The sequence below is a fragment of the Lygodium microphyllum genome, chromosome 28, assembly GCF_053477565.2.
Source record: "Lygodium microphyllum isolate KBCC chromosome 28, Lygodium_microphyllum_v1.1.10, whole genome shotgun sequence".
NCBI lineage: Eukaryota > Viridiplantae > Streptophyta > Polypodiopsida > Schizaeales > Lygodiaceae > Lygodium > Lygodium microphyllum.
In genome coordinates, this window is record NC_141162.1 from 41,920,655 (window position 1) to 41,935,605 (window position 14,951).

The following is a 14,951-nucleotide window of genomic DNA, read 5'->3' on the forward strand; positions in this document are numbered from 1 at the left end:
AACTCCCACACAAGATGCGAGTGTGTTGGCAGCGAGGGCAGTGAGGATAAAGGAGGAACAAACATAGAAATGTGTTGAAATGACTGAAGTGGTGATGTATAAATGACGGGTAGCACTGTTTAGCTGATGGACCCTAAAAATTGGGCAGGCCAAATAAAGTAGCAGAGCAGACCAAAGGTGGCCAGTGGGAAGGCCCTAAAGATTGGGAAGGCCAAATAAAGTAGCGGAGCAGACCAAAGGTGGCCAATGGCCCAAAACAAAGGTCTGCTTTACAAGCTCAATCATCCCTGCACTAAATTAGTAATGGGGCTTACAGGGCAGAAATGCCCGGAGGAGGATGGCCTCTCTAAGGCCTTCTTCACTACCTACTGGGAAGTGGTGAAGGATCCCCTACTAAGGGCTTTCCAGGAGATCTTCACCTTAGGACAGATGCCAGGGAGTCTCTCGGCAGGCCTTATCAGTCTTCTCCCCAATGGGGGAAACCGGTTGGAGCTATCCCAGTGGAGACCGATAACCTTACTGTCAGTGGCCTATAAGGCACTGGCAAAGATGATTGGTAGGCGACTATGCCCCGTGCTGCCAGATATCATTCATGACACACAGATAGGCTTTGTTGAGGATAGGAGCATCCTAGACAATGTATTTACCTTCTTTGAGGCGATAGAGTGGGCTCAGCACAGTGGGCAGAAACTGGCAGTGCCACTCTTGGATTTCGAGAAAGCTTACGACAGGGTGGACTGGGATTTCCTAGAGGGCACCATGGTGAAATTGGGATTCCCCCACGCTTGGATCCATGGGGTCTCCGGTCTGTACAGATCAGCCACTAGCAGGGTTCTCATAGGCGGAAGGCGAGGAGAGGAGTTTCGGCTGGAGAGATCGGTTCAACAGGGTTGCCCCCTGGCCCCATACGTGTTCCTACTCTTCGCAGAGGCGATGTCTTACTTCCTCAGGTCACGTGTGAGCGGATTACGCGGCCTCCGACTTCCAGTGAGAGAGGAGACTGAGTTGTTAGACTCAGAGTACGTAGATGATACAAGCCTGTATATAGAGGACGATGAGTTGATGCTGGAAAGAGTGAGGCTAGCTCTTGACATGTTCTGCTTTGCAGCGGGAGCGAAAATCAACTGGTAAAAGTAGGTTGGTTTCTTCACAGACCCGGACTCCAGCACGGAGTGGGGCGTCCGCCTGGGATTCAGATGGGTGAGCAGAGAGCAGACCGTCTGATACCTAGGGTTCCAGGTGGGACTCGACATCACTCCTGTCCAGCAGTTTTTTCCTGTCCTTGACTCTATTCAGAGGAAACTGACCAACTGGAGCACGGTTTGCCTCTCACTAGCCGGTCGAGCCCTGGTGGTTAACCAGGTTTTCCTAGCGACGGCTTGGTACATCGCCTCGTGTTGGTGCTTCTCCTTATCGTGCATAGGGCAGCTTCGCTGCCTAGTGCGGAATTTCCTTTGGTCTGGGTCTGATGGCTCCAGGGACTCTAGGGCCAAGGTGGGGTGGGCGACCATCATACGACATCGATTAGAGGGAGGGCTTGGGATCATAGACCCAGAGTATGAGAGTATGGCCCTCTTGGGCAAGCTAGTTGTCCACGGTCTCACACTAGGCGGGCAGACCTGGAAGGTCTTACTGCAGGAGGGCCTTCAGGATTGTAAACTGAGGCTTGGCGGTGAGTGGAGGCTGTCCCTGAGATAGATCTTCACGTCAGCCCAGATCACCCCCCCCAGATCACCTTTCCTTCGGCGCCTACTCCGCATGTGGTAGGTCCTCCGTAAGGCCCTATCCAGAGCCCCCCAGGTTGCTAGGAGGAAATAGACCGTCAGTCAGTGATCTGGAACCTCTAGGTTAAAGATCGTGAAGGGGCACAGATAGGTGAGCGCCCCCCACATCCAGTGGACTGGGTGGGAGGCCGGCCCGGCTCGTTCCATCAAGACATGGCGGGAGGTGTATAGGATGGCGGACGAGGAGGTGTTGCAGCGAGTATTAGGTTGCTTGAGAGGAGTGGAGTTGAGGAGAAGAGAGATAGACGCAGCAATACCTACGGAGTGGCTTGCCCCCCGATACAAGAGCCGATAGAGCCCGGGGAGGTATGGGCAGCTAGATTCTCTCCAACAAGCATCCCCCTTCAGGTGGCAAGTAGAGTGGGTAGCGCTGCGCAGGGGACTTTCTTCGCCGTTCAGGAGGGGGGACGTTTGACCCTTGACAGTGGGCATCAGGATGAGGGGATTGCCACCCTTTCATGGAGGAGGATTCGGGTGGCGGGTCTTCAGGGGAAGACTTGGCGACTGGACCCCTATGTTTTCTGAAAGGAGCTCAAGGAGTGGCGCCTTCGGATCTGGGAGGGCAGACCAGTTGATGAGCTGGAGTGGGATCTAGGAGAGTGGCTATGGTCGGCCTCTGCGGTCTCCAAAAATCCACCCAGGTTCGTAGAGTACATTGCTAGGATTGGCAGACATGTACTGATGCAGGAAGATATGGACTGGGCGCCGTACCGCAGCAGGCACTGGGCGGAGCACAGCATCACGGAGCCCTTCCGATAGACTTTCTGGCGCCGCCTATGGAATAGCTGGAGGCCAAGGAGGGTGTCGTATCTTTTATGGCTGGTGGCACATGGAGGCTTGGCAGTGGGAAGTTGGCTTGCCCAGATGCAGAAGGAGGGAGGTTGTAAGCGCTGCACACAGCAGCCTCTGGAAACCCCAAAGCATTGCCTCTGGTCTTGTGAGGAGGCGCAGCTCGTGTGGAGAGGAGCATGCTGTATCCTTCGACGTATAGTGCCCAACCTTGGGTGTATCTCATGGGGAGCTTTCTGTTGGCAGGCAGTCAGCCAGGGCCGTCACCTTTGTATGAGGTTGGGATGCAGGACACGATATTCATGATCGAGGCAGGGTCATGCCGAGTGGTCGGTCTAGAGGCTCTACCCATCCGCCAGGTATTGGAGCCCATAGCAGACTGCTCGGAGGTATGGGAGATCATAGGGAGTCTTACTGGATGGCATATTTGGAAGGTGCGATGATAGATGACGGAGAGTCAGATCCACAAAAACGATGAAAAGCACGAGTGTCCTTCTCCTCCCAACCACGCCTAGATAAGTGCTGGCCCTCTATCCGGATTCCTTTGCCAGCCGTCAACTTCGTGAAGTCCTACTATTCCTGGACTCCCTTACTCTCTAGGCTCCCCTTAACCCCGTTCGGGCGCCTAAGAGCCCGGACGGTCATTCTCGTGCATGTTCCCCTAGATTTACCTTAATGTGATATTAAATGTCACTTTTAATGTCACATTCCATATTTATGACCTTAATGTGACATTAAATATCACTTTTAATGTCACATTAATGTCACATTTCCTTCCCCTTAAGAATCGGTTTCGTCCTTGAAAACGATACTTGGAAGGTCTAACTGTAAATCGGGAAACCTTTTCTTTAAAGTACTTCCTCGCTCCCATGTTGAGCTTTCTTCTGAACAATCTTTCCACTTAACCAAACATTCTTGATAAATAGTATTCCTCGTTCACCTATTACGAACATTTAATATTTTTTCTGGTTCATGTGGATTAGATTGGTCATAGAATAACTCCTCAATATCATCATTTAAGATTAGATTATCCAAATCACCCAGCTTCTTCCTTAGTTTGCTTACATGAAAAACTGGATGTATTTTACTACCAGCAGGTAGTTGGAGCTTGTAAGCCAATTCTCCCACCCTTTTAAGTATTATGAAAGGACCACAATACCTTGGTGAAAGCTTTGGACAATGTCCCTTTTTCATAGTTTTGGTTTGTTCAGGCACCTTAAGATAGACCAATTCTCCTACTTTAAAGGAGATGTCTCTTCGGTGAGGATCTGCATATGCTCTAGCTCGATTTTGAGCTTTTTTAATATTTTCTTGAGCAAATTTTAACATACTATTCATATCCTCCAAAAAGTCTTTAGCTGCCTGAACCTTTTCCTTATGCAATTCTACTGCAAAAGGAGCTCTGGGCTGAAACCCATACATTAACATAAATGGACTATATCCAGTGGAAGAGTGCTTGGCACTGTTATATGCAAACTCTGCTAACGGTAAATACTCTTCCCAATTAGTTTGCCTTTTACTTACATATGCCCTAAGCATATCTTTAAGAATTTGGTTAACCCTTTCAGTTTGCCCATCTGTTTGTGGATGATCCGCCGTACTCATGCTAAGTTTAGTATCCAATTTCCTAAATACTGCACGCCAAAAATGGCTATCAAATTTTCTATCCCGATCAGAAACTATATTTGCCGGAAGGCCATACAATCGGTATATGTTCTCTACGAACAATCTAGCCAATTCTGGTGTTTTAACATCAGTTGAAGTTGGAATAAACCTAGCCATTTTGGTTAACCTATCCACAATCACCCACACAGAGTCGTGCCCCCTCTGTGTTCTAGGTAGAGCAACAATAAAGTCCATGGAGATACTCTCCCATTTTCCCGAAGGAATTTCTAATGGTTGGAGAAGTCCTCCCATTTTTAATTTTTCAGCTTTATTAACCTGGCATTTATTACATTTGACCACATAGTCAAGGACGTCCTTATTCATTCCAGGCCAATAGAACTGCCTTTTAATAAGACTATAAGTCTTATTAACTCCTGGATGTCCCGCGCTAGGGGTATCATGACACTCAAAGAGTATCTGGCGCCTTATTTCTGTATCTTTCGGGACACATACCCTACCCTTGTAGAGTAAATAACCATTATCAATGGTAAAATTCTTCCACTTGAATCCAGTTTGAGCAGCCCCTAATGCTCCATTTCCATGTTGAACATCCTCAAATATTCCTTCCTCAGTAGAAGCACTTTCAGCTGGATCCCCATTTTTATTGCTTCCCATATGTTGGAATATGCTGGATCAACCTGACATTTCCCTTTTAGAGATTCAAGCAAGTTGGAAGTGAACTGAGTAAAACTCAATTCATTAATGATGGGCATTCTGCTGAGTGCATCAGCTACTATATTATACTTTCCTTTTCTATATCTGATCTCATAGTCGAACTCTTGGAGGAGTTCGGCCCATCTGGCTTTACGCCCGTGTAAATCTGGTTGATCATTAAGCCACTTAATGCTTTCATGATCCGATTAAATCAAAAGTTTGGCACCATACAAATAGTGCCTCCATTTCTTCATTGCATGTACTATTGCATACAGCTCCCTCTCATAAACAGAATAATTCTGTTTTGCACGATCTAATTTCTTGCTTTCAAAAGCAACTGGTCGACCTTCTTGTAATAAGACCGTGCCTATTGCCTTATCACTGGCATCAGCTTCAACCACAAATGGTTTATTGGGATCCACTATTAATAATACTGGAGCTGTAGCAATAGCTACCTTAAGTTTTTGAAAACTTTCATTTTGATCTGTTCCCCAATTAAAACTTTTCCCTTTCCCTTTAAGTTGGTCTGTCATTGGAACAACTATTTTGACATAATCTCGAATGAATCTACGATAAAATCCAGATAAACCTAGGAAGATCTGCAGCTCTTCCAGGTTCCTTGGAGGTGGCCATTCAATAATTGCCCTTACTTTTTCTGGATCCATGTTGATTCCCTCTTTCGAGATAATATGCCCTAGATATTTGACCTCTTGTGCAAAGAATTCACATTTAGTTTTCTTCGCATAAAGGGAATGTGTTCTTAACAGTTGGAATACTAATTGTAAGTGTTCCAAATGTTCTTCTCTTGATTTACTAAAGATCAAGATATCATCCAAAAAGACTACTACAAAATGTCCTAAATAGGGCCGTAAAACACTATTCATCAGCTTCATAAAGGTAGCTGGTGCATTAGTGAGGCCAAAAGGCATCACCAAAAAATCATAATGCCCGTATCTAGTACGAAATGCCATCTTGGAAACATCTTGTGCCTTGATTCTTATTTGGTGATAGCCTGATCTTAAATCTATCTTTGTGAAGAATTTTGTCCCTTGCAATTGATCAAAAAGATCTTCCATTCTGGGCATAGGAAATTTATTCTTCACCGTTATTTTATTAAGTGCTCTATAGCCAACACAAAGTCGCATAGAACCATCTTTTTTCTTTACCAATAAAATTGGTGAAGCCCAAGGTGAATTACTAGGTTGAATAAACCCTTTATCCAGGTAATCCTTAATTTGTCTTTCAACTTCTTGATGCTGTGTTTCACTTAACCTATACGGTGGTTTTGAAATTGGGTGTGTATCCTTATTTATGTCAATTGGGTGATTTATTTCACCCCTATCTGGTGGAAGACCACTTGGTAAATCAGAAGGAAACACATCTTTAAAATCATTTAACAAACTATTCAATTCATTATTAACATTCAACTCACAAACATAAGAAAATTGTTGCTTTATACTACAGAAAGTAAAAGTATTCTGTACAGGAAGAGACCATAGCATATATACCTCACAAACTTAACACAGCAAAGGATACTTCATGTTCACCTTGAATGACAAAAGTCTTACCATCCCTTTCAAATTCCAGTGTATTATGGTGATAGCTACGTTTTAAGGATGGTTCCAATCCCCATAGCCACTCCCTCCCTAGAGCAATATAAGCTCTTTCCATGTTCATTATTTGGAAATCAAGCTTATCTTTATATCCTTGAATCTCGATTTCCAAATTGGATACCATTGTATTCCATATTTTATTGTCTTGGCCTTGCATCATACGAACAACATATTGATGCTCACTGTTTTGTTGGGGAAGTTTCAATTTTTTGACAAGTGCATAATTAATAAAATTATGTGTGGCAGAGTCATCAATCATGACTCTAACCCGTTTTTCAGCTATCAATCCATGTACTCTAAGTAAATCATGTGGCCCAAAAGTAGGCTGCCACATAGAAGTTGACATACAACACTTATGTTGTACATCCATGTGCAAGACCTCTAAAGATTTATATCTTTCATGGCCCTTTAATTCTAAGGTCTGCACTACATGGATTTGTTTTTCTTTTCCCTTGCCCTTGTCCTTATCCTTTCCTTTATCTTCCCCCTTTTTTTTTTGAGGGCAATTCCAAGCAGCATGGTTAGGGGATAGGCAATTAAAACACAATTTTTCTTTTTTTGGCCTTATCAAAGTCATCAGGACTTAACTTTGGCCTCATATATGGTTTCTTTTCAAAAGGTTGTTTTTTACCGTTGAAAAATGGCATTTTCCTTTTAAATTTGCCCACAAATTTTGAGGTTTCCAATTCCTTAGACTTGGGCTCTGTATCAGTGAGACTAGTGAGTGTACCTGGATGCGTACTATCTTCATAAATTAATGCAAATTTAATTGCCTCTTCGAGCGTCTTAGGTAAACTCCGTTTTACTTCCTTTTTACAGGCTTTATCCAGTTCCCTAATGAATCCTCTTGTTTTTTGGAATTCATCAATTCCTTCCAGTTTGAGGATTATCTCACGATATTCCTCCAGATATGTCAGTAGGGGTCGTCCCTTTTGTCTGACATAATCCCAATCTTCCCAATTTCTTTCCATTTCATTTTTAGGAAGAAATTCTTTCAAAAAGACGGATTCAAATTGAGCCCAAGTTTCAGGTATTTTATTCGCCTCCTTTAAAGTTCGCCACCACTTATATGCTTTGGGCCCCAAAGTTAAAGTAGCCTCCAGTGCTTGGAGATGTGGTGGGGTATTTTTCAATTTATGTAAATCTTCCCATTTTTGGAGGAAATTAAAGATTGTGTCTTTATTCCTATCTTTTTCCTCCCCGTAAAATTGAGGTGGTTTCATATCCTTTAAAACTGGATTATCCCTCAATTTATGGTAAGTTTGGGGTTCCTTAGGATCTCGCATAGTCACATCTAAATCTTTCGATGAAGATAGGACATCCGAGGTTTCTATCTTATTTTTATCTCTTTCCAACAATAAAGTTAATTGAGATTTTATTTCAGTAAGTGTTTGGGTTAAAAATTCCATTTGAACTCCCTGAGTTTGCACACAAGCAGTAAGATCATCGAATTGCTCTCGCGTGGCAAAAAATTCTTCCCATTGTTCTTCTTGTATGTCTGGTTCATGGGGATCTACCATAGGTTGATCCCCAGAACTAGAATTTTCCATTACCCTTTCTTTCCCTTTTTCTGCCATTAATACACTGGAATTGGAAAGCAAAAATAAGAAATTTGCATACAAGTAAAGTACTTCCCTGATTTTAATGGCAGATAGTGGCTATTGATTCGGAAAGAAACTCGAAGAGTAAGAAACAGATTGTATCTTCCCGGATTAGAACAGTGAAGTAATCATGCTGGAAATTCAATTTCTTGACTTCAGTCGTATATGACATTCTTCTGTCCCTCTCACAGCAGTCGCAGTCATATCCGTCTCAGGAGCAGTCGCAGTTACCCGTCAACAGTAGTCGTGACAGAGTCACGTTTTCTTATGACCCCACGTCTGATACTGGTGACTCCACGCTTGGTCTGGTCCCACGCCTGGTCTGGTCCTCGCGACCCACACTTTTCTTTTTCTTTTCTTTGCCCGTAACGTAACGGGTCACATCTCTGCCCATAACGTAACGGGTCACATTAATGTGACGTGGCGCTGCGCTTCTCTGTTTCGTTTTTCTTCATGGCGCCTGGTACTCACGCGATGTGACGTGGCGTTTCTTACCTTTGTTTTTCTTCATGACCCGTCACCTGGTACTCACGCGACTTTACAAAAGACTGACGGCCTGACTGGCGACTGACAACCTGACGGATTTCTGATAGTTTGACGAACGGTTAACGATCTGAGACATTGAACCATAGGCTCTGATACCAATGATAGATGACGGAGAGTCAGATCCACAAAAACGATGAAAAGCACGAGTGTCTTTCTCCTCCTAACCACGCCTAGATAAGTGCTGGCCCTCTATCCGGATTCCTTTGCCAGCCGTCAACTTCGTGAAGTCCTACTATTCCTGGACTCCCTTACTCTCTAGGCTCCCCTTAACCCCGTTCGGGCGCCCAAGAGCCCGGACGGTGATTCTCGTGCATGTTCCCCTAGATTTACCTTAATGTGACATTAAATGTCACTTTTAATGTCACATTCCATATTTATGACCTTAATGTGACATTAAATATCACTTTTAATGTCACATTAATGTCACATGCGATGCCAGGTGGCTTTCGGCGGAGAGAGACTTTCAGCACTTGCGACATTAGCAGAGCTCTGGACCTCCATCATCCATTCCCTCCGCGGCCGATGGGATCGGGTGCAGGGCGAGTCTAGGGCTCGTCAGGAGCTCTGTGGTCACTTCATGTGTACCTGGGGCGGCCAGGGTGATGCAGGCAGGCTGCCCCATTTGGCGATATATACCCCTCCCCCCCCCCACATGGCTTCTTTCCCCCATCCCCCCTAGACTGCCTTGAGAGACTTGTATACATGGTGTGCTGGTGACTTTGCTTCAGCTCCAGCTAGTTTGTTGAGCATGAGCACTCTGTTGTAATCAGCTTTTCGAGTAATATAATCAGCCACATTTTACTTGCAAAAAAAAAAGTAATGGGGCTTACAAGCAAGAGATGACCATATTGCATTGCACATTTGGAGCATAAATAGAATTGAATGCCACAGAAGTGCCTTCACAAGGCAATACATAAGCATCAATTCACAATCAAGGGCATAATGCTACTAGATCTATGTGCTTTGTGAGACATTAGAGCATGCTCTTGGTTGGGACCGTGCAATATCTACCTAGGATCGAATGTACACACGAGACACAACACAAACTATATGTATGATCATATGGGTATTGGATAGTAGACTCACCTCCTAGCCATAGAGCGCAATGGGCTCACTTGCAAACCTAGGAGCTAGCAGCACATTGGGTCATGACCATGTCCAAAGAGGTGGTGTCCCATACCCACCCATACCACCGGCCCACATTGTCCTAGTGTACGGACTACGGCTCACGGGCCAAGAGTCCAAGAGTAGTGGCACTAAGTCACTTCATGACCATTGTGACCAATGCTACTAGATGTCCAAGGATGTAACGGATCCAAACAACTTTGATTGTCACGTTAAAAAATAGCTGGGTTGGCTTGAAATTGAATGAAGGGAAAGCCAATATTTGTGGCTTTCATTTCATCATGAATCTTGAATCATAATTTCATAACCCAATATCCACCATACATTAGCTTAAAATCACACCTCATGGTTTCTCCCTTGCATCTATGCTTCATATATACTCTCTCTATCCTTGCTAAACTTAAAAGCTTGCTTTTGCCTTCCTTGCTTGCTTTTTTGCTTTCCTTGTTTTCCTTCTTGTGTAGGCCTTGAACTTGGCAAAAACTTATTTTGGCCATAACTTTGTCATATGACATCCAAATAGGGTCCTCCAGGTACTCAAAATGAAATGAACAAATCTAGTCAACAAGCGATGTGGTTAGAATCATGAAAATTTTCCCAGAATAGTTGTAAACGCTACTTTTTCTAGAAACACATCACTTTTTGATATTTTTAGGGTTGGCTTGCTTATACTATCAAGAGAAGTCCTTGCATGTATTTAGATATGCTCAAAGCTCTCATAAAGTCATTAGGACTTAATATTGGATAGTCAGACTATTTCAGAGAAAACACCATAAAGACTCCGTGCCATGTGTCCTAATTGCTTATCACTTCATGAAATTGGACAAATATTATCTCGTTTGCATATAGTTGAATTCTTTGTGTAAATGGGATTTTCTATGGTTTTTGTCTATTGAACTTGTAGACACATGACATCCATACCCTCTAAATTTGCACATCCTTCGACGTGCTACATTGCTTAATCTTCATGGGTCAAATGACCACATAGTCGTCTTCCATAGTATCATGCATAGAAACATATTGTCACGTCTAGGATAAAAAACCTAGATATCTAAATCATAAGCATGATAGCATCCTCTTGGATCATAAACCCAAATTTCTATCACCTATGTAAACATGCATCCAAGCCAATTTCTATCTCTTGAATCATATGATATCAAAAGGTCAAAGCCAAATAGCATGTAACCATATGCATCTTGTTGCAAGAAATCCTTAGTTCCACAAGGATCAAATGGCATAGTGAACCCATAATACCTTTGAAGCATATCGTGACTTGTAGCTTTCCTTGGATCACAAGGTAGCATCAAGTACACCCATATCTCTTGTGCAATTCGTACAAATGGTTTTGGCCCATAAAAAATACTTACATCAGCTCCTTCATCATAGATATAAAATATACTTGGCCACTATCTAGCATCAAATTTGGCTTACCGTGCAACATAAGTAGAAACGTAGGTGAAGTAACATCAATCCCTCTAGCTTTGGAATCGGCATTATGTATCCATAGATGGGCCAACTCTTGCATAAGATCTTTTATAATCACATCCAATAGTTGCATAGACATAAGCTCAATATCATTCTTCTCTGGCCGTACTACATCCAAGAAAACCTTGTAATGCATATCACATAACCCCTTAAAAGTTTCAAGCAAAGAAACTTCATCACATGTAGCATGCATATCTATCATATGTCTCGTAATATTTTCTTGTTCACCTTCTTGCAAGCTTTATGGTATCTCTGCAATCTGATCAAGCATAAATGGTGATGCTATTTGGATACCATCTACAACCATCACATTAGTATCATGAGACAAAGGCTGCATATTGAAATGTCCCCCTAGGATCCCACTTGCGCATGAGACACGATAGAAGCCAATCTTGACATAAAAGGGACTGGACATTAGATGCACCTCCTAGTTGTAGAGCCAAACGAACTCACCGTCGAGCTTGAAAGCTAGCAACACATTGGGCAATGACCACATCCCAAGGGTTGGCATCCCATATCACCAGCCCACACTATCTTGATTATACATGTATGGGCCAATGGGTCAAGAGTCCAAGAGTGGTGATCACACAATGAATGTGCACAATAGGGCCTTGAGTCCTACTTATGGGACACGACTATTCTAATCCCAAAGTGTCCTTAGTGCATTTGCACTAAGTCACTTCGTAACCATCGTGACCAATGCTACTAGCACCCATTCGGATGTCTAGGGATATAACACTTGTCAGAGTGAAGCGATGTGGAAACGTTTGACTAAGACTAAGAGTGAACAAAGAGAGGAGAGAGAGAGAGTTAGTGAAACACAGAAAATCTACAATGAAGAATGCTGTATAAGGAAGTAGATATGTACACACGCGCACAGTGTATGTTTGTGTATGTCTCCACCGTAGAGTTGAAGCGGAAGCAGATAGAGAAAGGGAGCTGAGAGCAGGCACATTAATTAAGGAGCTCAATGACTCATAATTGAAGAGTGTTTGACAGTGATAGAGTGAGAGTGAGTGGACGGATAGGTGTGTATCAATGTGGTACACACAAAGAATAAAAGAATGTATTCATACTTAGGGCACAGTACACACACATCCATTAGCGTGGGTTCACATGTGTGAAGTAATATATACACGGGAGAGCGCATAAAGGGCCTTTACATCCAACAACCTCCCACTTAAAGGTCCTAAGTGAACCTTTAACCAAATGCCACAAGTCTAATGCAATGCTCATGTTGAGCCTTTGCAAGACTTTTAGTGAGAACATCTATAGGGTTATCTTGTGATTTGATCTTAGTCAGGGTGACTAGACCATCATCTAGAACCTGTTTGATAAAATGATACTGAACATCAATATGTTTGGTACGTGCATGAAACATGGCATTCTTAGCCAAGCATACAACATTGCGGCTTTCATACGTAAGTATAGGTGTTTTGGTGGGCATCCCAAAATCCTTGGCCAAATGACCAAGCCAAACTACTTCTTTTGCAGCCAAACTACTTCTTTTGAAGCCAAACTACTTCTTTTGAACACCCTTCATAGTTTGGCTGCCTTATCATCTTTTAGGCAATGTGCTTTGCCAAGCTTAAGATAAGGTGGAAAAGGTACACCAAGAGGCTTAGCATCAGCCATGGAAAAACAATCAAGTACTTTGCTGATGTACTTTTCTTGTGAGAGAAATAAGAGTTGTTGCTCTCTATCTGGTGTTACAAGTATGCCCAAAATATGTTCGGCTGCATCCAAATCCTTCATAGAAAAGGCTGAATTCAGCTGCCTTTTCGATGCATTAATCTGGCTTTTATGCTTATGAGCAATAAGCATATCATCCACATAAAGCACAAGTATAATAAGGCTTCCATCATCAACCTTCTTAATATATAAGCAATGATCTGCACTACTCCAACTCCTTTGTTTTTGTCTATAAAAGAAGGGAGTGTGGCCACCGTCCATTATCTATTCAAGTCCTTACAATTTGCTAGTTTGGAGAGAAGGAGCTTGTGGAGTGTTTGAGCTAGTGCTCAACTGTAATACTTTTATCATAGCAGATTGTTATTTTACATCTTGTAGATTGTCTCTTTCATTGATCTTGTGTTCTTTCATTATTCTACTATATGTTTTGCTCTTCTAACATGCCCATCATTATCCAAACTAGTTTAGCCATAATCATTATGACTAAGCCAAAGATAATTTCCCAAAAATAGAGTTAAAAATTACAATAGATAGTTATACATAGGTTTTTTTACCCAAGGTAGTTGCCAGTCAATCCATGTGAGAGCATGAATGCATCAAACTTTTTATACCATTGTCTAGGAGCCTGTTTCAAACCATACAAGCTTCTCTTAAGCTTACATACCAATTTTTCCTTTCCATGTATAACAAAGCCTTCGGGTTGTTTAAGATAAAGCTCTTTTTCTAGATCTCCATGCAGAAATGCAGTTCTAACATCCATCTGATCAAGTTCAAGATCCATAGATGTACAATGGCAAATAACACTCGAAGAGTGGTCATTTTGACAATAGGAGAAAACATGTCCTGAAAATCAATGCCCTCCTTTTGTGTATAGCCCTTAGCCACAAGTCTAGCTTTGTATTTGGGTTTTCCATCCACACATTTGATTTTATAGACCCATTTGCTAGAAATGGCTTTTCTATCCTTGGGTAATGTAACCAAATCCCAAGTATCATTCTAATACAATGACTTCATTTCTTCCTGCATAGCTAGCTCCCACTTTTTCTTTAACTCACATGATAATGCCTCTTTATATGTAAGAGGCTCACCTTCATCTGTGAGTAAAATGCAGTCCAAAGAAGGATCAAATCCCTCTATAGGTCTTCTAACACGTGTAGACCTTTTTACCCAATGATCTGTGTTATCAGGTAATGGATCCACATCCAAGGGAATGTCAATGACCTCATTGTTTGGCTATTGAACTGCATATTCAGGTTGCTGTAATACAATTTTAGGCTGCTGTAATTCATTTTCAGCATGCTGATTTTGGTGCTTAAGATAATGTTCAGCATCCCCTTGCTGCCCATTTTCATTTGGCTCAATAATGATACGCTAATTGTCATAATCAACATCAAAAGGAGCTGAATTTTCAGTGGTTGATGGCTGCTCAAGTAACTGATCATGTTGAAATTTAACTTTCTTTTTGTCTGAGTCATTAGATGTGACATTTTTCAGCAGCTTTGACTCATTGAATACCACATCTTGGCTGCGTAGCACCTTTTTCATACTTGGAACCCAAACTCGATAGCCCATTTCACCTTCATCTCTATAACCCATGAAGATGTCTCTATGAGATTTCATGTAAAGTTTGGATCTGCTATCAACAAGTACATGTACATAGTATTCGCAGCCATAGACTCTTAAGTGGTCATATGAAGCAGGTTTGCCAGACCAAACCTCGTCAGGGATTCCACTTTCAAGTACACGAGGTGGAGATCGGTTGCAAATGTGCACCGCGGTTTTAAGTGCCTCTTCCCAAAACAATTGCTAGAGATTAGTTGTGGACAACATGCACCGAATCTTCTTACATAACGTGCGATTTATTCGCTCAGCCACACCATTAGATGATGGATTGTAAGGAGCTGTAAGCTCTCATTTAATCCCATTGTCATCACAAAACTTATTGAATTCTTTAGATACATACTCTCCCCCATTATCATTTCTTATGCATTTTAACT

The 14,951-nt window shown here is 42.5% G+C and overlaps 1 protein-coding gene across 3 annotated transcripts in view; it reads left to right on the top strand.

The window, feature by feature from the left end:
- LOC148011397 (uncharacterized) overlaps window positions 1–14,951 on the top strand; it is a 138,947-nt gene that overhangs the window by 32,990 nt on the left and 91,006 nt on the right. The gene's annotated exons all lie outside the window — the stretch shown is intronic.